The sequence below is a fragment of the Tenrec ecaudatus genome, chromosome 7 (genome assembly GCF_050624435.1).
Source record: "Tenrec ecaudatus isolate mTenEca1 chromosome 7, mTenEca1.hap1, whole genome shotgun sequence".
NCBI lineage: Eukaryota > Metazoa > Chordata > Mammalia > Afrosoricida > Tenrecidae > Tenrec > Tenrec ecaudatus.
In genome coordinates this window covers 152,136,175-152,160,710 of record NC_134536.1, presented here as the reverse complement: position 1 = coordinate 152,160,710, position 24,536 = coordinate 152,136,175, and the positions used below count along the sequence as shown (strand labels likewise).

Genomic DNA, 24,536 nt, shown 5'->3' with positions numbered 1-24,536 from the left:
TTTATTATAATACTTTACTTTGTCTTCGCAAGCTGCCTTTTGAAATTTTCTGTCCAGCGTTTTTGGGTTCATTATTCCATTTGTCTTAGCTACTCAATGACTAAACGCCAATTTCAGTCTCTTCGGAAACCCACTTTGGCATTTTCTTTCTCTCCTGTCTATTTAATGACCTTTTGCTTTCTTTATATATGATATTCTTTGATATCCCACAGCTTATCAGATCTTCTGTCATTAGTGTTCAGTGTGTGAGATCTGTTCTTGAGATGTTCTCTAATTCAGATGGAATATACTCAAAGTTGTATTTTGGCTCTTGTGGGCTTGTTTTAATTTTCTTCAGCTCCAACCTGAACTTACGTATGAGCAATTGATGGTCTATTCCACAGCCAGCCCCTGGCCTCAAATTAGCTACTGATAGTGAATTTCTCCATCATCTCTTCTCAAAGATGGAGTCCATTTGGTTTCTGTGTATTCTTTCTGAAGAAGTGCGTGTGGTTTGTTATTGTTGTGTGTGTGTTGTTTAAAAAGGGTATTTGCAGTGAAGAAGCTGTTGGTCTTGTAAAATTCAATCATGTAATCTCCAGCTTTGTTCCAGATAAATTAGTAGATACAACCTTTGCCATCTACTCTTGTGGCTGACTGTCTTTAACTCAGGAACCAAGTTCATTTAATTAATGTGGTCTCTCTCCACATTCAGTCTTGGTGTCTGCCCCTCACTCCAATCAGGAACCAAGTAGACTTGGATGGTGAAGAATAGGTACATTAACACAAAAAATAAACCCAGCTGCTTTCACTCATTATCTCTGATGGAGCCATTATAAGTAACTTAGACTTTTGAAATTGGTGTAATGATGAATTTCTTTTAAAGCATGTCTTACACTTGTTGGTGGAATTCCTCTTGTCCTCATCCTGAGAACCTTAAAAAACAAAACAAAAAAAAACACCTCACTGCCCTTGAGTCCATTTCCAACTCATAGTGACTATGTAGGACAGGGTAGAATTACTACTGTGGATTTCCCAGACTGTAATTCTGAAAGCCTCATCTTTCTCCTGCAGAGCAGCTGGTGGTTTCAAACTGTTAACTTTGTGATTGGCAGCTGAATATGTAACCACCACACCACCAGAACTCCATTTAAGAACCTTAGGAGACTGTAAAAAAGAAAATGATGGGATGACATCTGACCTCTAGCTATGCAAGACAGGAGGAAAATTGCCATTATCAGCATCAGCTGCCTAAGGCCCATTTCTATGAGGCTGAGGTAATACCTGCCCCACCCTCCAACCTTTCTGCCAATTCTAACACCAAATGTCCCTCCTTCAGCACTCTACTTTTTCATCTGGGTTCATTAATTCATTGCCATAGCCACAAAGAACTCACAGACAAAACTCATTATTATGGAATTTATTAGCGAAGTTAACAGGTTACAATTTAGGTGAGAAATGCTAAGGATACAGTTATTCAGTCAGGCCAGTTTCTGCTGTACCCGCAGGCAGGCCTATTTCTGGCCCTCAGCATCTTGGCCTGGCCTCTGCCCTGGAATGTGTATTGTTACAGAACTTTTCTACGGCTGTCAAGAAATGCACAAAAGGCATGCCACCCCACTAAGCCTCAGCCTGAAGATGATCAGCTCATGATCCATGATTCAGCAAACCTAGCTCCCCCAATTAAGTGCCTGGAGGCACCCCACTCCACAAGCCAGCCTCCTGCTTGAAGGAACTCAACTTTTCTTGCTCCATGGTCTTGGAAGTCCACCATTCTGTCCCATGCCCTGGCTGCTGCTGCTTCTCTGTCACTCCTCTGATGTCAATGTTTCTTCTGGATCAAGGAAGTTCACTTGGCAGGGATTTCAGACGCAAAAGATGGGCTCCACTCTTGGCTCTTTTGCTGGTAGTGAGGTCTCCCTCTCTGAGATGGCTCATTTTATACCCAGCAGTATGGTAATCACAACTCACCATTAACAATCACTCACAAATGAAGCACATAACCCTTCACGATCTCCTACCAACCCCTCTGCCTCCACGTTCTTTTACCAGCACCCCTCTGGAAGAAGTCCTCTGATGAGAGTTTTAAAATACTATAACTAGAACAGCCTTTTAAAATAAGTCAATGGATTGCAGGGACCTTATTAAATATTTGGAAACTGAGGCCCTGATAGATATATGCATCACTTTTGCTCCCTTGTTTCTGTTGAAAATCTTCCGTTCACTGGGCTCCGGTCTGTTCGGTAAGATGTTGCCGTGTTAGAGCAGCATCCACTCATGTATCGTGTGACCCCCCAGTCTCCAAGTGCTCGGTACACTTAAGTGCACTCAGTGACCATTGCTGTATTTTCCTTGGAGAGTTTTAATGACTGTTTTCAGTACCTGGCTTTGAGGGTTGTAATTGCTGTTTCCCTTTTGACACTCGAATAAAAGCTCAATTAGGATGCTGTTAGTCCTAGTGTAGGAAGCCATCGGACAGCCTCTGCTCCATTGCCAAAGACCATGACCAGCTGCCTGGCAAGAACTGCTAATCACCAGAGGGCCGAAGAGGGGCATCTGCAGTTGAGCAGGCCAATCAAGACTCCTGGAGAAATACCTCTTCTTATGATAGCTTTGCATATTGATAGATGAATGTTTTCAGTGTCTATATTCATGGCCTTGTTCATATACAACCTAAGAGTTTACAGAATGTAATTGCTACTGGTGTTATTTAGGTACAAAAAATACCTACTGTACTTAGTCTTATATGTTATCTTCAAACATTTATCTTGATATTTCTATTCTATGTCTGACTTTCATGGAAGTTGAGGTGACCTACATGTGAAAAATTTTTCCCCTAGATGCTCTTTTTTTTTTTAATTTGGATCTTAAAAACAAACCAAGAAAAATATTATTGTGTAAAGGCCATTTTGAATTTGAATTATGAAACATTCCTGGGGCAAGGACCAGGTAGTATGGTAGGGGCCAGACCAAATTCAGGGATACATATGGTAACCAACTAAAATGGAGGGGGGAAGGAAAAAAATTAAAAAGAAATGGGTAGCAGGGTAACACAGTACTAACCCACCCAAGGGGAGGGGATTGTTTATATCTCCACAGGGAAAGAGGGACCAGACTTCAACCCAGTGCTCCAAGATGTGAATGCAACATGCCAGCATAGAGTAGGGAACCAGTGGAGAGGTCTGAGGGGCCGACCCCAATCCCAAGTATGTGGACACCTTCACCTCTCCCAAGAAGAATTTATTGCAGAGGACAGCACTGAACCTGCTGCAGCTAGGGGAAAGGGACATGTCTGATCAGAGCACACGGGAGCAAATGAAGGGGGCGGAAGAGAGAGTGGCGCACATCATGGCCCACCAAGCCTTGAGGAAGATATTCCCGCTCAGAGCAGACAATACACAGAGATAACCATATGGCCGGCCCCACTATGAGACACGACATCCCTCACTGACCCATAGCCCTATAGGGGACAACACTGGAGACACACAGAGGCAAAACTGATCTGATCCCACCACACAGAGGCAAAACACTAAGGGCGTACAACAGAACAGCAAGGGGAACAGAGCAACGAAGTCCCCAAGGAATAAAAAAAATAAACTTTGGGGGCCAGGGCTTGGCACCCCATCAGACTCGACCAGAAAACACTCCTAAAGGTCAACAAACAGTCCTTGAACTAACTACAAGCTTTTCTTTTTTGGTTGTTATTGTGTTGTGTGTGTGTGTGTGTGTGTGTGTTTTGTCGTTGACTTTTTGTTGTTTTTTTTTTGTTGTTGTTGTTGCTTGGTTTTGCTCTGTGTGTTATTGTCTCCACAGGTCTGTATAAATAAGATAGGCTGGATGAACAATCTGGAGGAGAAAACAGTTCCGGGGGAAGATGGGTGAGGGGAAGTGGGGGGAAAGAAAGTGGTGTTAACAAACTCAGGGACAAGAGAAAAACAAGTGATCCAAATCGGTGGTGAGGAGAGTGTAGGAGACCTGGTAGTGTGTGATCAAGGGTAATGTAACTGAGAGGAATTACTGTAACCCAAATGAAGGCTGGGAATGACAGTGGGACAAGAGGAAAGTAAAAGGAAATAAAGGAGCTAGGAGGCAAAGGGCATTTATAGAGGTCTAAATAAAGGCATGTGCATTTGTAAATATATATGAGGATGGGGAAATAGATTTATGTGCATATATTTATAGGTTTAGTACTAAGGTAGCAGATGGACATTGGGCCTCCACTCAAGTACTCCCTCAATGCAAGAATACTTTGTTCTATTAAACTGGCATTCCATGATGCTCATCTTCCCAACACGATCGCTGAAGACAAAGCAGGTGCACAAGCAAATGTGGTGGAAAAAGTTGATGATTCCCAGCTATCAAAAGATATAGCACCTGGGGTCTTAAAGGCTTGAAGGTAAACAAGCGACCATCTAGCCCAGAAGCAACAAAGCCCACATGGAAGAAGCACACCAGCCTGTGTGATCACAAGGTGTCAAAGGGATGAGGTATCAGGCATCAAAGAACAAAAAATCATATCATTGTGAATGAGGGGGAGAGCAGAGTGTAGACAACTGGAAATCCCCTTAAAGAAGGGTGGCAGAGAGGAGACGAGCCAGTCAGGGTGCAGTGTAGTAATGATGAAACATACAACTTTCCTCTAGTACCTAAATGCTTCCTCCCCACCCACTCTCATGATCCCAATTCTACCTTACCAATCTGGCTAGGCCAGAGGATGTACACTGGTACAGACAAGAACTGGAAACACAGGGAATCCAGGACAGATGATCCCTTCAGGATTAGTAGTGAGAGTGGCAATACTGGTAGGGTGGAGGGAGGGTGGGGTAGAGAGGGGGAACCAATTACAAGGATCTACATATAACCTCCTCCCTGGGGGACAGACAACAGAAAAGTGGATGAAGGGAGACATCAGACAGTGTAAGATAGGACAAAATAATAATTTATAAATTATCAAGCATTCGTGAGGGAGGGGGTAGTGGGGAGGGAAGGGGAAAATGAGCTGATGCCAGGGGCTTAAGTGGAAAGCAAATGTTTTGAGAATGATGAGGGTAACGAATGTACAAATGTGCTTTATACAATTGATGTATGTATGGATTGTGATAAAAGTTGTTTGAGCCCCCAATAAAATTATGTTTGAAAAAAAGAATTTTAATTATGTGCCAGAAAGACCAGCAGATAATTTTACTCTGTGGATTATGTCCAATTGAACAATTCAGTCCATTTAACGCAACAAAGTACAAAAAAAGTAAACCAGGTTCATGATTTGGGGTTAGGGAAGATCATGTTTAATCTGGTAACCCAAGCAATGTTATGATATGTCTGTCTAATGCTTATAATCTATTTATCACTTGCTTAATTGTACATCTTAAAAACTAGTGCTCCAGAGGAAGCCTCACCTTCGCTGGGGGCGGGGGGGAGTTTTTCATGTGGGGAGGTGAATTGGAGAGGATAAAATAGATCGTACTATATAGCATTGCCCACAGTCACCCTAATTTTATAGACACACCTACAATTGTGTTCAATGAATTTCTGTGGAAATTCCACTTCTATTTATGGGTAAACTAAGTAAGGGCAACCTCCCCTTAGTTAAAAAACAAAACAAAACCCTTAACATTACTAGTATGCACACACACACACTTTTTTTTAAGCCACCATGCATAATGTTGCTAATCATGAATTGTTAACCAATTTTGTCTTCTGCCTTTGGTGATCCTAAATTTTAGATTTTGTCTTTTCAACGAGTACAGAATTCTTTATAGGCCCCATCAGAAGGATCAAATTTGGTAACCCCACTAAATGAACCAGACTTTATCTTAAACACCTGTTGTTGCAGATTAAAGAAACAAATACTCATTTAGACTCATACCTGAAATTTCCTTGTGTGGAAAGAAGCAGGAGACTGCTATCCCATAGTTGTGCAATTTGAAATCACCGGACATCAGTTCCTATCTCTATTGTTTTGAGGTAGCCCAATAATTGATAACTTGAGACTACAAAACAAGAAGGAAGGAAGGAAATGCTTCTTCCTGTCCTGCAGGGGACATCTGTTGGGTCAGGGGGGAAGCAGTCTGTTGGTTCTTTCACATCTTGCTATAAAGGTTCTCTCATAGCAATTTGTTAGTTATGACAGTTACTACTGTTCCCTATTTCCCACACAAACATGTTTTATTACAAATTCTCTGAAATTTTAAAGCAGTGATTTTCAACCTGTGGGTTGAGACCCCTTTGGGGGTCAAGCAACTCTACTTCATAAAAGTATCAAAATTACAGTAATGAAGCAGCAATGAAAATAATTTTATGTTGGGGGGGGGGTGTCACCACAGCATTAGGAAGGTTGAGAACCACTGCTTTAAAGCTTCCTGGAGTGAGAAACTGTTAGACTGTTTGACGAGAAGAAAACTACCTGTTAATCATGTTCTCCAAAAGTGTGTGATTATCATGAATCATTTCTTGGGAGACTGGGTTAGAAGCTTACATAACATGAGAAAGATGGTTTCCTCTGTCTTGCTGTTTATCCTTATAGTATAGTGGTCTTATACATTATCTTATACATTATGTGTCCTTTTGTGATTGACTAACTTTGATAAGCATAATGATTTCCCAGTCCATCCATGTCATGATGTAGTTTCATCACTGCTTTTGAGGGCTGCATAGTGATGTAGTTAGTTTATTGTGCCAACCTGGCCGAAAGACATGTAGGGTTAATTGAAGGGCATAGGGATAAATGGCTCAGTGAACCTCGCCTTTCTGGTTCTCAGGTCTCTTGCTTTCTGATGGTCAGACCAGGGTGCAGCTGCCTTAGCAGTTCCCTGCTCCAGCTGGCAAGGCTCACTTCCTGCAAGACATCCCTGAGGAGAAGCCGCATGGACCTACCCCAATGCAGTCCTGGGTGCTGGAGCAGTCGTGTGGAGACCCTTGGCAGTGCTGAGATGCTTACACATTCACTGACTCGGCTTTTCTCCTGCAGTCGGCATCATTGTGTCTGTTTTGTGAGATGGAGGAGGACTTTGTGGATTGGTGTCAGACATGTGAGTTAATGTTGAGTTTGTGGGCTTGGACAGCACTGGGTTGGAATGTTTTCTTGATGTGCGCTTAACCTTTATATAAAACTCTCTCTTATACATGAGTTTCTGTGGATTTGTTTCTCTAAAGTACCCAGACTAACACACATAGTATTCTATTGTGTGTATGTCCCTGAGTTTCTTTATCCATTCTTCCACTTCGGGGCATTTAGACTGTTTCTAGCTTCTTGCTTTATGAACTGTGCTGCAATCACATGGGAGAGCATATGTCAGTTTGTGTTGTGTCTTTTAGTTCTTTAACAATGTATCTGGATTGCATGCTTGATCAATTTCTGAATGAAGCTGGAATTCTTCCATTTCTTTATTCCTAGCTTTAATGGTTGGTGTGCAAATTATTACTGGTTTTTCTTGTAGGTTAATATATATTATCTTATAACAGACAGCATAGTACTTCAAGATAAATCTTAAAATGTTTTTTGGGAAATAAATAAATGTTTTGGGGGTGACGAATTCAATGTCAGTTCTCTTAAATTTGTCATTCTTGGCATAGAAAACTATATATTTGTCTGATTCAAACTGGTCAATAATAATTTCAGCTCACAAGGATACCAATCATTATGTGTTCTATTTAATTTTTTACTACTTTTAATTTTTCTTAATTTTATGCTTTGTACATTCCAATTATAATAGACATTTTCAGCTCTTTCTTCCGTTTTGACTCTTGCCTCATTAGGCAATCCTTTACTCTGTCCTTGTCTTTATAGCCAACTCTACTCTGAGAAAGTAGCTCTTATTTGAATTGTGAATGTCTTCCAACCTGAGGGGCTTCTCTCCTGGCACTATACCTGGCAGTGTTCTGCTACTCCTGAGGTTTGCAATGGTCGGCTGCTATTTATAGTGTTCAGTGGCTAACTCCTAAAAGTGAGCCGTCTACTTCCTCTTCATAATCTGCCCTGAGTCTGGAAGTTCTGCTTAATTCTGTTCACTTTAGTCACCCTGCTGATTTCTGACTTGGTGAAATAGCTCCCAGCTGTCTATCGAATCAACATGCAAGCCACCACCGTGTGAAAAACGGATAGACAAGTGGTGAATGTGTATTTTAGGAGGATTTTTAATAGCACTATTGAAGTATACTCGATATATTACAAATTGGTTCTATTTAAAGTGTATGACTTGATAAGTTTTGATAGATAAATAGATAGATGATAGATAGATAGATAGATAGATAGATAGATAGATAGATAGCCATCACCCCTAAAAATTTCCTGGAGCCTTGTTCAACCCCCCTCTCTTTCCTCTTACTACCCCCACCCCCAAGCATCCATTGATCTGATTTCCATCACAAATAGATTTACAACCTAACTGGCAAATACTTCTTTTCACTTGTTTAAAATTCCCAGCTTCCAGAGAAAAGGACAGATAAAAGCCCATTATGAGCCACCTTGCCAGGGATCTTGCCCTCATCAGAGCCCAGCACTGATCACGTGCTGAGCGCTGGCCAAAAGGCAGCCCTGGCTACCCTTCACGAGATTCCCAAGGCAAGCTCCGGCTAGTCTATGACCACCAGCCAGATCTGACACCCAAACGAAAAACAACAGAGCTAGGAGACTAGGTGCCAATTACTACAACCTCACCTCTAGCCCCTATGACCAAGTGTTTCCCTCCTCTCCTTCCTTATAATTTCCCCCTCACTGCTCTGCCTCTACTCAAACTGGATCTTTCACGTTTGCTCCTCTCTCAAGTCCACTGTCACCTCTGGGGCATCATTTCAACATCCACCAACTACTCTAAATTCTCAGTCTCCTAACAAGATTCTATTTCTGACTGGAGTTCCTGAAGTAATATAAAGAGGATAACATGCTTCACTGCTAGCCCAAAGGTTGGGGTTTCCAGTCCATCTCGAGGCTCCCCACCAGAAAGGCCTACCAGTCTCTCTCTGAGAAGTCAGCCACTGAAAGTCATATGGAACAGTTGACACAGGCCTAAACAGGCTCATCTGGAGTCTGAACCAGCTGGACAGCAACTGGAACAAGTATATTTCTGACTTGGTTCTGCCCAAGGGCTTCACCTCTCTCCCCCCTCTCCAAGCCCCATACCCAAGGGATGTAAGTGTGGCTGGAAGAGCCACTGCCTTCCTGGCCCCTAGTGTGACTTTGAGCTACTGTTGTTTCAGTGGAACTGTTCAGCTATGAAGTCACCATGTCCAGCATGTGTGCTGCATGCTGGTTTGGGAAAATGATAATGAAGAGAGTGTTTCCCCACAGGAAAAGAAGATAACATCTGTGAAAGTGCCCAATGAGTTTTTTGGCACAAAATAGACATCAGAACAATGAGGATGAATCATAAAGTGTAAATTTTTAAATCTCCTTAGAAGGGATGTAAGGATGTCTTAACCAGAATGCAAAAGCACCAACCCAAAGGCAAAGATTGATCTATTGAACAAAACTAAATTTAAGAATTATTTATATGAGTAAGGGAGTTGAAATGTAGGCCATACCAAAAAGAAAATCCACTGCCCTAGAGATAATTCTGGCCTCACAAGGACACTAACCCTTTGAATTTCCAAGGACAGAGTGGAACTGCCCTTTGGGGTTTCTAAGACCTTACTATTTTACAGGGAAAAAATAGCCAAATCTTTCCCCCTCAGAGCAAGTAGTGGATTTAAATCCCTGACCTTGTAGATAACATTTCATTGCATAATCAAATATGCCACCGGGGTTCCTTAAGCCATAGACTAGGCAAATATATTTGCAATATATATAATGGATTAATATATTAATATGCTTAAAATTCTCATAAGTCAATAAGAAAAACACTGACAACCTAATGGAAATTGGGACAAAATAAATAGCCAGGCACGTGACAAACATATTGCTAAAAGTGCTCAAATTCTGAAGTCATCAAGCAAGTTTAAACCACATTGAGAAGCCAATACACCTGTCAGAATGGCTGAAATTAGAAAGATGGCTGAGAGCAAGTGTTGGGGAGAACATGGAGAATCTAAAACTCTCAAACACTTATGGTGACAATGTAAAATACCACAATCTTTTTGGGAAACAATTTGGCAATATCAAACGACTGAACATACTCCTACTCTTTGGTCTAGGCATTGTACTACTTGTAAGCATAGATCAAAAGAGATGCATGTTCACTAATCAATGTGTACGAGAATGCTTACAGCAGCACTAGTGACAGTAACTCCAAATGCCCATTGTCTTTGCTATCTAGTGCTGCCATAACAGAAAGCCTACAAGCAGATGGCTTAAACGAGCAAATGCATTCTCTCACAGCTTAGGAAGCGGGAAGTCTGAATTCAGGGCATCGGCTCTAGAGGAAGGCTTGCTTTCTTGATCAGCTCTATGAAAAGACTTTGTCTCCTTTTGTTATCTGTGAACCTGGTGTTCCTTGAGGATCTCCATGTGTCTTGGCATCAATTTTTCCCCTCGGTGTAGGATGGTCTCAGTGTAGGGATTCTATCCAATGGACATGCCAGTTCTTTTCTTTTTTAATAAAACCTTTTTTAATATAAATTGGGTGATGGGTTACAAAGTGGATCAGTTTTCATTTCAACAATGCACACACATTTTGTCCTGTATTATTGATTGGATTCCCCACAATTTAATAGCACTTGACCCTGTGTTTCCCCTTTTCAGTCCTCCTTTTCTAAACTTTTGTCTTCTGAACTTTGCCCTGGGAAAATACTGCAAGCTCTAAATGATTGATTTTTCTAAAGAAAGTGTACCACCCTAGTGTTATTTTTTACCTTATAGACCTGTCTAGTCTTTAACTGAAAATTGAGCTTAGGGAATGAGTTCCATTCCAGGCCTCAAGGTAACTGAAGGTCATAGTCTCCAGGGTTCTATAGTCTCTATCCAACCAGTAATCCTGCTATGCTTTACGATTTGGGGTTCAACGTTTTCTCCATTGTATCCAGGACCATCTGATGTGACCCCGTTCAGAGGTTTTGGTAGCAGTATCTGGACACCAGCTAATTCTTCCAGTCTCATGACCATTCATGACCCATTAATGGTTTTCATATGTCTTCAATCTTCTTCACTCTTCCTTCCTCCAGATGGTAAGAAACTAATAATTGTGCTTGAGATGACTACTCAAAAGCTTTTAAGATCCCAGGCATGACTCACCAAAGTAGGCTATAGAACATGGTCTTAATGCGCTATGTCAATTGACCTTGATGTCTACTGAGACGATGATTCTAAGTTCCCAGGACCAGGGACTCATTCCTGCAAGGTGTTTAGTTATGGTTAAGAAGTTTTCATAACTTTGTCCCCTCCGGGCTCTGCTATATTTGTGGATAGCTTTGCAATTGTATATGTATATTGTACATCCTCTATCCTAACTCTTCTTCCTTGGTGGCTCTTCCTTTTTGGCTCATTCATTTCATCTCTTATTTTTCCAAAGAGAATGACTCAAGATACATGCTAGGGCAGCCACCTCGGCTTCCTCGGCACCAGGATGAAAGGGTCTCTTCATTGGCTGGCTGGAGGAGATGAGGTTCATGATGGAGCTATCAAGCCACCCACAAACGACCCATTATCTATTTGAACTCATGAGACTGTTTTTTTTAGGACCAAACAATATATTTCCTTACTCTGAAAATAAGCAAAAATACGGCTAGCCAAAAAAACGAAAAGATTTTAATGAAGGTTTATGGGAAATAGATAACAACCCCAAAGGTACAACATCAAGTCAGCAGGCCTCAATGAAGCGATCTAACTTGTCATCAGATGTTGAAGCTAAAGGAAAGGAAACTAGTGTTTTCAAGGGAAGATACTGACCAGGAAGAAAAACATAGCAAGGTTAACGTGACTAAAGCAATTGAGATAACTCAGTGGTTCTCAACCAGTGGGCCGTGATCCCTTTGGGGGTCAAATGACCCTTTCACGGGGGTCGCCTAAGACCATCGGAAAACACATATTTCCAATGGTCCTAGGAACCGAGACACCACTCCTTTACCCATCTCCAGGCTGCTCTGGCCACATGCAGATATGCCCACATACCAGTACCCAGCCTGAAGACTGTTACCATGCTTTAAGACAAAGTTTCATTTATTTGTAATTAGAAATAAATATTTCACAATATATAATAAATACTGTTTTGTGCTTAATCACTATGCTTTAATGATGTTCAATTTGTAACAATGAAAATACATCCTGCATATCAGATATTTCCATTACGATTCATAACCAGCAAAATTATAGTTATGAAGTAGCAACAAAAATAATTTTATGGTTGGGGGGGGTCACCCCAACATGAAGAACTGTATTAAAGGGTCGCGGCATTAGGAAGGTTGAGAACCACTGAGATAGCTACTCTGTAGCCTGCCAGAAGAGGGAGAAAGAAAAAGGCAGAAAAACAAGTAGACACCGAGGAGACTGAAGTAGTGACAACAGCGGTAGCATCTGAAAGCAAATCCAAAAAAGAGGACGGCCTACAGCTACAGAAGTCAAGATTCCAAAACCACAAGGCAGATCCAGAATAGTAAAACAGCTTTGCCCTTCAGAGAGTGACATGGGAACCAAAGAAGAAAAAAGGGCAGGAGGAAAAATGACCTAAAAAGCCACTGAAAAAGGAGGAAGAGGGTCAAAAGGAAGAAAATAAGAAAAGAAACAGACAAAAAAGAAGGGAAGAAAGAAGTAGAATCAAAATGGAAATTTTTACCCAAAGCAGAGTTGCATCAACCTCTGATTCTGAAGGAGTTGATCAAGAAGGAGAACGGAAGACAAAGGGTAGACGGAGCTTTCAGCCTGCTCACAGGAGGACCGTGCTGAAAAGGCAGCATGAGAAGCAAGCGACAGACAGGACACACAAGCCAGATGAGCAAACGGAGACTGAGCACCAAACAACATGTAATCCACAATAATAAAAAATACATCTCATTGTAGGCTGAAAGCATTCATCAAGTTACTGAAAAGAGAATGCAAGTGGAACAAACAAGAGATGAAGATCTCCAGATAGACTCATTGGGCTGAATTTCCCCTCCCCCTTGGTGGAAGGATATTCCAGACTCTCAATTGAGGACTTCATTATTAATGGAAGTATTTCTGTGTTGTGGTTTTTTTAAAATTATTGTAAGGTACAACTACATACTAAGGTCAGCCATCAGTCCTGTTACAGTTATTATCAAGCTTACAAGAGAAGCTGTGTGTATTTGAAAGTTATAACCAGCACAGCTGAAGGTGCTGGTTGTGTATATCATTTCATTGATAAAATATAAGCTTTCATTTAGTTTTGAATATGGTACCCGCCCCCCAAGAAGCAGACACTGTGCCCTCACCCTGACCTTCCTTTGTTGGTAATTCTTTAGAATCTTGGTGGTTTTGTTTATTTTTTTTGTTTTGTTTTAAACATTTTATTAGGGGCTCATACAACTCTTATCACAGTCCATACATATACATACATCAATTGTATAAAGCACATCTGTACATTCTTTGCCCTCATCATTTTCTTTTCTTTCTTTTTTTTTCCTTTTCTTTTTTTACATTTTATTAGGGACTCATACAACTCTTATCACAATCCATACATATACATACATCAATTGTATAAAGCACATCCATACATTCCCCGCCCCAATCATTCTCAAAGCATTTGCTCTCCACTTAAGCCCTTTGCATCAGGTCCTCTTTTTTTTTTCCCCTCCCTCCCCACTCCCCGGTTTTGTTTATTTTTTTTAGAAATCCCAAGAGATTGAACAAACTTTAACCGAAATGTTAAAATAAAGTTTTTTTTACCAAAAAAGATAAATCATAATCCTGTAGATTGTATGCTACCTTATAAACATAACTGCCTCCAACACATAGGATAATAATATCAGATCTCTCCCCCCCCCCCAAAAAAAAATACTGAGAATCGTGACCTAGCCAAGTTGACACATTCTTTGGGTGGGGGGAACAATTCAATATACAACATTTATCAATAGGAGAATGGATAAATACATTGTAGCATACGTGTACAGTGGAATTCTTACAGCATGATCTCTGGACCACCTGATTCTGAGACTCTCATTGGGCCATTCAGTCTTGACTTGTGGTCTCCTCCCCTTCCTTGGTGCCTGTCCAATCTGAACATGCGCAGGTCTCTCCTGGTCATCCTGCAGTGGGTTCTCCCTCCCTCTCCTGCTCAGCGTGACCCATCTGCCCTATGTCTTCCTTCTACTCCCTTCTGGCCCCTGTAACGTGTAAAGATAATAAACATACAGAAAAGCAACTGATACTGAGTACAGTTTGATGAACTTATTTGAGAACATCCACTCTCAAATAAGAACTAGACTCTTACCAGGGTCCCAAAGCTATCCTACCCCAAGCACCTGCCCTCCCTAGATGCTATTCTGACTTAATGCCATAAGTAGGTCTTACCTGTTATTGAATTTCATATAAATGGACTCATATTGTTGCAGGATGGACACCAAGAGGGCCTATGTTCCCCAATCACCATTGCCAGAATACAGAAACCAGGTGGATTAAAAGTTTTAAAAATTAAATTTAAAAAAAGAAGGATTCTAAGTTTTGTTTTCACATGCATGGGAAAGAACAAGGCGAACCTACCCCCAAATGCCATTCTCCCCGTCTCTTTGTTCTCACAAAAATATATATACAGGCTCGGTGAAAGAGTTTTTTCAGACAAGACACAAATTTTGGAGTGATTAGCACAAACTGTGTAAACAAAGGTTTTTTTGAAAAAGATCTTATGTTACAGGGCTTCCAGTACCAGGCACCTTAAATCTTGAGAAGATAGGCTGGGTATGCAGGTTGTGGATCTTAATGGCAGATTTAGCTAGTATCCGTGAGAATTTGTGCCTGTGCACAAGCATAGGATGCTGTGTGAGACAAACTGGAGGGGTTCCGCTTACAGTCACAGCTGTGGTTGAGTTCTAGTTAAGTTATGTCTCTTAGTTATGTCTTAACTAAGATTCTTCTCAACTATATTATATTTACGTAATCAAATAATAGAGGTCGACTTTATGTTCCTTGAATCTAGCATCTTTTGTTTGACAGAAGTCAACCTTGGTGGACCAATGAGAGCCTCAGAATCAGCTGGCCCAGCATGCATGCTGAAGTTGGGCCATGTGGTCCAACTCTGGGTTTTTAACCTGCTTCACGTGAATTCCCACAACCTCAGGCTTGCCCATTTGCTGTGCAGGTAACTAGAAGAAAAGTACCATCTGGGCGAATCAAAGGGAGGGTTTGGATACTGTGGCTTAAGAAGGTCAACATTTCAATTTTATGGATTCATAAGATTATTCTCCTTTTGGTCTCAAGACATTTCCTAAGTTGTTTTTTTTTTTTTTTAAGTTTTCTATAGAGTTTGAGTTTTCTCCTTGGTATGCATTTTTGAATATGAGCTAATAGTGTTTTAAAGTGTCAGACAGGAGACTTCTTTGGGGCTAAGTCTACAAAGCATAGCAATTTGACCTTGCCAAAGAATGAGAAGCAAGGCATCTATACAGGAGGGAGGTGTTCTTTTCAACAAATACTTCCACATACCCAACATTTGTTGGGTCCCTCATGTGTGCCAGACTGGGAGAAAGGTGGAGGCTTATTTGTATTATTACTTTGCCATTTGACTGTGTTTTGCTTTTTCCTAAATGGTATCTTGTGGTGGAGGCAGACAGTTGAATACTGGAGGTGCTGCAACCTGGGATAGCCCCTGCTCTCTGATACACACTCAGGAATGGAACCAGAAGAAGCTGGCTGAGGGTGCCCCGGACCGTTTTCCTTCTGTTTTGTGTCCAATTCCAATCCAAGAAGCAGGTCCTAGTCACCCTCTTACCTTCGTCTCGGAGGACCAAGTGCCTTTTAATGCTGACAATTTAGAAAAACAATGCCATCGTTGCTGGCCAATTTGGATTTCGGAAATTCTGAATGAAAACAGCAGTTGCAAAATGGAATGATTTTTTGCAAAGTGCAGCTGATTCTTCATATCTTGAGTTGTGATAGAGCCCTCAAAAATCAGTTGCTTGAAAATCCAAAAGGAAGCAGTAGAAAATGTTGAGAGGCTTGGGTCAGCACTTGCCGATTATCCTCCTCAAGCCAGCTCCCACCCCTCTACCTCCCACAGCTCACACTTGGACCACCTTGACACCTGAGGAAACTCAGCTCCCATGCTGCTTGAAGCAATATTGGGGGAGCTCTCATTTCAGTCTAACAGAGGCCAAGAACCTGAAGCCCAGGGCTACTCTTCAGGCACACCAGAAATATCTGGGTTATTTCCCAAATGGGTCAGGTGACTAATATGGATGTCTTTGATGGAATGAATTTTGGACATGAATCAAATTGTTATTTCCCATCTTTGGTAAGGTCGTTTCAGCTGGTCCTTTTCTTGCATAAGAATTAGACTCGTGAAATATGCATTTTTCTTTCCGAGTCTGCCTGGGAACCCAAAGGGACTGGTCTGAGCTGATGCCATGGGGGCTGACCATACACTTTTTACAAGACCAGTTTGTTCTCTAGCAATCCACATGGCTGTATTGTTTAATCACACGGGTCTTAGGTTTGTGCCAAGCAGCACAGTTTCTCTCTGCATAGTGTAGAAAAGAAAGAAGGCACATTCATGAGGCTCTGCTTCTGTCTTCAGTGTCCCGGGATTCATGAAAGCAGAAAGATGAACATCTATAAGTACTGCAAAATATCCACCTGGGGAAAACAGACATTCATTTCCTTTTGAAAAGCAGCATTTTGTAAAGGAAGCTTTGCTCATATGTTTTCAGAAGATAACTATAGACGTTTCAAACGAGTACCTTTCCAAGTTTGTTCTAGGAGGTGGGCCTGAAGCACATGAGCCTCCTTCACTGGCTAATTTGTGTTGATTTTATGAACACAGTGACAATGGAAAGTACTTTGCAAGAAGGTGCAGAGATGCGTGAAGTCATTTCCAAAGAAATAAAAAGAGATCCATGTCAAAGCCTACCACCCTACTGTGGAAGAATAAGGGTATATTCCTTCTAAGGGTGAAGTCCAGGAATGGGGAACCCTCCATTTCTCCAACTACCAAGCCAAATTCCCTTTGCTAGTGGCTGCCTGCCCTCACTTAGATGTCAATCCAGTCATCTTCTTCCCAGCGCCATCGTTGGTACTCTGCCTTTCCAAGCATTGCTCATTTCTTGCTTTCCTTTGGCCATTTATTCTCTGCTTCCTCTCTTGCCAGTAATAAGCTTATGAGTGCTACCTTAACTTTTGTTTTCCCCTTTTCACATAGCTATTGGGTGTATAGAGGATTCACTGAGGCTGTTATATATCAAGCTAAGGACTAACACCTGCTCTGTGTACAGAAACAGTTTCTATCTTGATGCATCTCAAGCACACACAGAGCCCGAGTACAATGTTCCACAGTTGAAGATGAAAGATCGGCTTCAACACTCACGTTGGGAATTGAAAGGTAAACAGAAACTTGGTTTACAGGCATGCTGAAAAGTGAGATAATAGTGGAAATCCCACTTGTGTTAGTCCGGGGTAGACTAAAAAAACAAATCCAGGGAGATTCATATGTGTGTAAGGGAGAACTTTATATCAAAGAGTAATTGTACATGAAGAAAACATCCCAGTCCAGTCCACATCAAGTCTATAAGTTCTATATTAGCCTATATGTGGATACTAGTCCATAAATCCCTCCTTAGACTCATGCAGCCATGCAATGATGCTGAATGCAAGGAGATCACAGGCCAGTGGGTAGAAAGTCTTGTGGATCCAGTGGTGGTGGAAGCATCTCAGCACTGGCAAGGGTCTCCACATGGCTCCTCCAGCTCAAAGGCTCTGACTCCATCCGTGTAGGTCCACGTGGGTTGCCAGCAGAAAAATGAAGAAGAGTGTTTGGGTCTGGCCTCCAGGGAGCTATTTATCCACGTAGCACCTCCAAATGAGGTCACCAAGCTACAACCAGATTCACAGGCTAGACTCACCCCTTTGCCTGTTGACAGGAAGTTATGTAATTGCCACACCACCTTCTCACGGTTCTTTTGAATCTCGCGAGGATATCCACTGCTCTTCTCACTGCTGAAAGCAGCTGGATGCTGTTACCTTAGCTTACCTCATCAGTGAACATCATCAGACCTTGTTCTGTAAGTATCGGCGGTGGATCTGCACAAAGAAACATTGAAGGAAACATCTCACACCTCAAAGTTGGCCCTTTCCCAGCCTGGGGCAGTTTCGGGGTCCTCAAGTTTCCCCCATAGCCTCACTTCTCCCTCTGAAATCTGAGGTGTGGTCTTTGGCACATTGGTCATGCTGTCTTTCTACCTGGAGTCTGGCAGATGATATTCCCCAGAGACCATAGGACATCAGGTGTGAGCCATTTGCCATTCTAGCAATTTTTAAGTGTACAATTCTATGATATTAATCAAATTCAACATGTTATGCTACCATCATCACGCCCTAGTCTTATGACTAATGGAATATGTACTATGTAGCCAGAAGTTTTGGAAGCAGGCTCTAAACTTCCTCTAAGCCTTCCTTGGAAGCTATCCTTTACCAAGTGATCCCAAGGGATCATTTCCTACAGGCCTTTTTAGAACTGAGACTCTATAACCTCCATGGCCCTAGGCCACAAGGACCATTCACATTCTTCTTCTTCTTCTTTTTTTGTAGTCAGTTCAAGGATCATTTGTTGGCCTTTAGGAGCGTTTTCCAGTCCAGTCTGTTGGGGCACCACGCCCTGGCCCCAAAGTCCACTTTCAGCATTCCCTGGGGACCTTGCCACTCCATTCCCTTGCTGTTCCGCTGCACGCCCCCAGTGCTTTGCCTCGGTGTGGTGGGATCAGGTCAGTTGCAATTCACACACTGTGTCTCTGGTGCTGTCCCCTGTAGCGCCATTGGTCACTGAGGGGCATCATGTCACATAGTGGGGCCAGCCATGTTGTCCTCTCTGTGGACTGGCCACATTCTTCCCCTGAGACTCCTGACCATAATGACTATACTTCTCAAGGTGGCAGCACTGAATTTTAGCATCCCAGGGAAGCTATAAGGAAACACCAAGTAATAGAAGTGTGAATGGTCCAGCCCTGAAATGTCCAACAGCCAAAGGTTCCCTTCCAAAATAACAATCCAAAAGTTACCCTAGTGACTTTCACTCCCTAGGGTTAGAGATGAAGAAAGGTTAATAATACTAGCCTTACCGGTTTAACACATCTGTACAGACTGAATCACTTCACCGCTTGAGTGAAATTTGATTCTTAAAGAACTTTCGCTTTCCTTTAACACCTTTGTACATCTTGGGTTGTACAAAATGTGCTGTACATCTTGTAAAACATTCTTCATTTTAAAAAAATTCCCCAAACCAGTTACTGTCAGTTAACCCCAGTTGTCAGTTGACAGTGAGGTAAGAGTCTTCCAAGATAAGGAAAAGAGAATACACAATAAAAGACCCAACCATGCAGAAAATCCTTGCCAACTCACTGTGTTCAGAAGACCAACCTCCACCAAGCACAAGCAGGAGACATTGCCTCAGAGGGAAAAGAAGGCAAAATTGAGCCACCCACATAAACACAGCACATTGACATGAAAGGAGATAGGAACACACCCAACACAAAAGGTACAGGATGACAGCAATGAACCCACAGGCTGTGGTAATAATACTGAATGTTATTACCCATGAAAAGACAAAGGTTAGCAAACTGGCTTAGAAAACATAATGCATGAATCTGTTGCCTGCAAGAGACGCATTTTAACATCACAGACCAAAAAATAGATTAAGAATAAAAGTCTGGCAGAAAATATACCAAGTAAACAACAATTTTTAAATAGCAAGGTTGCAATCCTAATTTCCAACAAAATTGACCTCAAGCTGCAGACCATAACAAGAGACAAGGATGGGCATTGTATAATACTCAAAGGATCAGTAGACCAGGAACCAATAAGCATAAGCAGTATATATGTGCCTAATGAGAGCACCACAAAATTTATCAAGCAAACTATTCAAAGGATGAAAAAAGAAATCACAGACCCAGCAATCATAGTGGGTGACTTTAATACACTGATACCAGAGATAGACCACTGGGAAAGAAACTCAGCAAGGAGGCTATAGAACTAAACACTACAATTAGACAGCTAGACATTTATAGAGTTCTCCATTCAAATGCAAAAAAACTTCACATTCTTTTCAAGTTCACATGGCTCATTTTCTAAAATACATCACATGCTGGGACACAGGCGAGGCTGAGTAAATTGAAACACATAGAGATCACTCAGATTTCCCTCTCTGAACACCACACCATAAGCTGGAGGTGAACAAAAGGATGGCCAGAAAAGCAGGGACAAGCAACTGGAGGATGAATAACAATTTTCTACCACACAAGTGGGTACTAGCCCAGATCAGAGGAGAAATTAGGAAGTTTCTAGAGACCAATGAGAATACAACATACCAAAACTATGGAATACAGCAATAGCCGTTATCAAAGGATGGTTGATAGTGATTAATGAATATATGAAAAAGTAGGAGAGACTAGAACAGAGTCAACAGAACAACCCCTCCGATATTAAAAAAAAAAGGAATAATAAAAATCAAGGCAAAATTAAGCGAGTGGGAAGACAAGAGAACAATGCAAAAAATCAATGCAGCAAAGAGCTGGTTGTTTGAAAGGATCAACAGAATCGACAGACTGCTGGCAAACCTCAACAAGGAAAGGAAGGAGCAAACATCAATAACCAGGATGAGGGATGAAGCCAGGGATTCCCAATGGATGTATGGATAGAGTGTGATAGAGTTGTATGAGCCCCCGATGAAATGATTTTTTTTAAAAAAAGAAGAAATCAGGGATTCTGATGAGATTAAAAGGATAATGACAAAATACTATGAAAGTCTGTATTCTAATGAATTCTACAAGAAAACAATCCCTCCCTAGTTTATCCCAGATAGGGGTCAAAACCTCAATAGACCTAGAGCAAAAGAAAAAATAGATACTGTTATCAAGAAACTACCAATGAAAAAAGCTCCTGGCCAGACTGCTTCACAGGAGAATTGTACCAAGCATTCAGGGAAGAGCTGACACTGATCATCCACAAATTATTCCAGAGGAAAGAAAAAGATGGCAAACTCCCAAACTACGAAGCCAGTATAACTTTGATACACAAACTGGGCAAGGATCCCAGAGAAACAGAGAACTACATACCAATATCTCAAATTAACATAGATGCGAAAACCCATAACTACAGATTGGCCAATAGAATACAAAATATACCACCATGATCAAGTGGGATTCATTTCAGGGATGGGGGGATGGTTTAAATCTGAAAGTCCATCGAGATTATATTGATAAATGCAGAACAAACATTTCACAACACCCAGCACTCATTCTAATTAAGACACTCAAAAAGATAGAAATGGAAAGGGAATTCCTCAAGTTAATACAAACTATTTACAAAAAGCCAATAACCAACATGATAGTCAATGAAGAAAAGACAAAAACAATCCTATTGAAAAAGGAGACCAGACAAGGATGCCCCAGGCCCCATTTCTGTTCAACACTGTAGTGGACTTCCTAGCTACAAACATAAGGCAGCAGAAGGGCATTAAAAGTATCCATCTGGGAGAAGAGGAGGTGAAACTATTGCTATTTTCAGACGACATGATTCTATACATTGAAAACCCCAAAAGCTCCATAATGGGAGTACCGGTAGCAGTAGAGTAATATGAAAGCGTGGCAGGATAGAAGATCAACAGAAGTCTATTGGTTATCTAGATACATCAGAAAGAAGAGTTCCAGAACGTAGTACCCTTCACAATAGCTAAGAACAAACTGAAATATCTAGGGATATATCTAACAAAAAAAACCCCAAAGGACTTACACATGGAAAACTACAGAACCCTACTACAGGAAATGAAAAGTGACGTCCGCAAATGGAAAAATATGCTATGCTAGCGGATTGGAAGATTCAATATAGGAAAGATGTCAATCTTACTCGAGGCACCATATAAGTTTACCACTATCCTGATTCAAATACCAACAACCTTCTTCAAAGAATTGGAAAAAACTGACCATCAATTTCATATGGAATAGGAAGAAGCCCAGAATTAGCAGAGAATTCCTCAAAAAGGAAAAAGTTGGAGGGCTCACCTTACCTGACTTTAACACTTACTACACAGCCACAATGTTCAAAACAGTGGTACTGGAATAATGACAGATACTCAGACCAATAGGGAAAAAAACAGAAAACCCAGAAATAAAATCAGCAGAATATAGACAACTGATCTTTGATAAGGGCCCAAATATATATAAAATGGGAAGCAGAGACCCTCTTTATCAAGTGGTGCTCGAACAATTGATATCCTCCTGTAGAAAAATGAAACAAGATTCTTACCACACCCCCATGCACAAGGACAAACTCAAGGTGGGTCACAAACCAAGAAGTAAAACCCCAAACTATCAAGACCATCAACAATAAGGACAAACCTAAGAACCTTGACTGGTGCAATATATAGGCTAAATAAGGACAAACCTAGGAACCTTGACTCATGCAATACATAGGCTAACTGTAATAGGGAAGGACACACGCAAAGATGAAGCTGAAACTGACCAGTGGGATATACTAAGGATAAAACCCCTATATCCATTTAAAGATTTCACCAAGAGAATAACAAGAGAATCCACAGACAGGGAGAGGATTTTTAGCAATGATACAACAAAGGACTTATGACTAAAATCTGTAATACCATTTTAGCCTGCACAAAGAAGAAAACAAGTAACCCCCTGAAGAAGTGGGTAAAAGACCTGAACAGAAATTTCACTAAGGAAGATACTGAATGGCCAATAAACATATGAGAAAATGCTCCCGATCATTATCCATCATTAAAGTGCAAATTAAAACAACTAGGAGGTAACACCTACCATCTTTGAAGATAGCCCAAATAAAAACAATCAGAGAGCAACAAATGTTGGAGGGGATGTGGCGAGATAGGAACTCTCCTCCACTGCTGGTAGTCATGTGGGTATATAAAGCCACCTGGCAATATTTAAAGCAAATGGAAATTGAGTTACCTATGACCCAGCAATCCCTCTGCTGGGCATATACCAAGAAGATGTAAAAATAGACCATGACCAGAATTGGAAACAACCTAAATTTCCATCGAGGGATGAGTGGTTTAGAAAACTCTGGCACATTCACACAGTGGAGAACTTTGCTTCACTCCAAAGCACTAATGATCGCATAAAGCACATCTTCTCATGGGACGAGTTGGAGGAAATTATGCTAAGCACACTTAGCCCATAACAAAAGGACAAGTACATCACGAGAGTCCACTGAGGTAAGTATAATCAGCACAGTAGATATAGAAGAAAAGCCACTTATCTCGCACTATACAGGTTGAGGTACAGGCAGTCAGGTGGGGGACAGGCCAAACCTGTGTGTCATTCCAACACACAGAAGGGGAAAGGGGGGAGGGAGAAAATGGGGGGAGGGAGAATGGCACTGGGGGAGCAGGGCACTACCCACTGCAGAAGAGGGTATTGTTTATGTCTCCATAGAAATAGGAGTGTGCAGGCAGACCCCACCCTGGCGTGCCAAACCTTGTGGGCAACGTAACCACTTGGAGCAACTCATGAACAGAGTGGGCTACAGGGACAACCCTAATCAGAGCCCAACAGACCCCCTCCCTACAAGTCCAAGCTACAGAGGACAACACTAAACCTACAGGTTGGGGACAGAGGCCTGCCTGCCACACCCACATAGAAGCAAATCAAGAAGGAAAAATAGAGTGAGGATCTAGGCCACATATGGTCATACCAGGCCCCGAGGATGACATCCCTGCATGGAGCTGCTAAGGAACAGAGAGGACTGTAGGACTGCCAACAGCTTGATATATGATATACCCTCATTGTAGCAGACTGCAATAGAGGATAATACTGGGATTCACAGCATGGACTAAGTCCAGTCTGAACCTCCCACAGCAGGGTAAAACAAGAAGGGAACAGAACACATCAGCATCGGGAGCAAAGAAAAGGCACAAAGTCCCTGGGGAGCTCCCAAAATAGACTTCAGGCTAGGAGAGCCATTCCCGGAACACCCCCAAGACCAGTAGGGAGATAGTCATAAAGGTAAGCGGACAGACCTGGAATTATGTATGCTTCATGAGTTTTTTTATTAGTTATTTTCTCTCTCTCTTTTTATTCAATCTTTTGTTTTCTTTTGCTTTGTCTCCATTTTGTTGGGCTGACTACCTACATAAGATAGTCATGGGAAGCAAGCCGAAGGAGAAAGCAATGGGACCAACAGTTCTGGAGGGACTGGGAATGCGGTGGGGACAAAGGAGGTTGGGATAGGAAGAAGTAGGGAAACAATGACATAGAAAAGGGAATGACTAGGGAGTTAAAATCAACAACAAGGAAGCTATAGAGATTCTGAGAGTGTAGGAGCAAAAGCAATCTAGCTCAGAGGAATTACTAAGAGGCAGAGGAAGGGCAAGTAGGATGATGGGACAGAAGGAAGGCAAAAGGAAAAAGAGAAAAGATCTAGGAAACAAAGCTATGAATAGAGATATAAACATAGGTGTGTACAAATGTAAATATATTCATTCATAAAAATAGAGGTATTG

General features: G+C 41.6%; 1 pseudogene; it reads left to right on the top strand.

Annotated features, from left to right (window-relative positions):
• Nucleotides 1-11,474: 11,474 nt before the first annotated feature.
• On the top strand, nt 11,475-12,882 carry LOC142452551 (PC4 and SFRS1-interacting protein pseudogene; annotated as a pseudogene).
• Nucleotides 12,883-24,536: the final 11,654 nt, after the last annotated feature.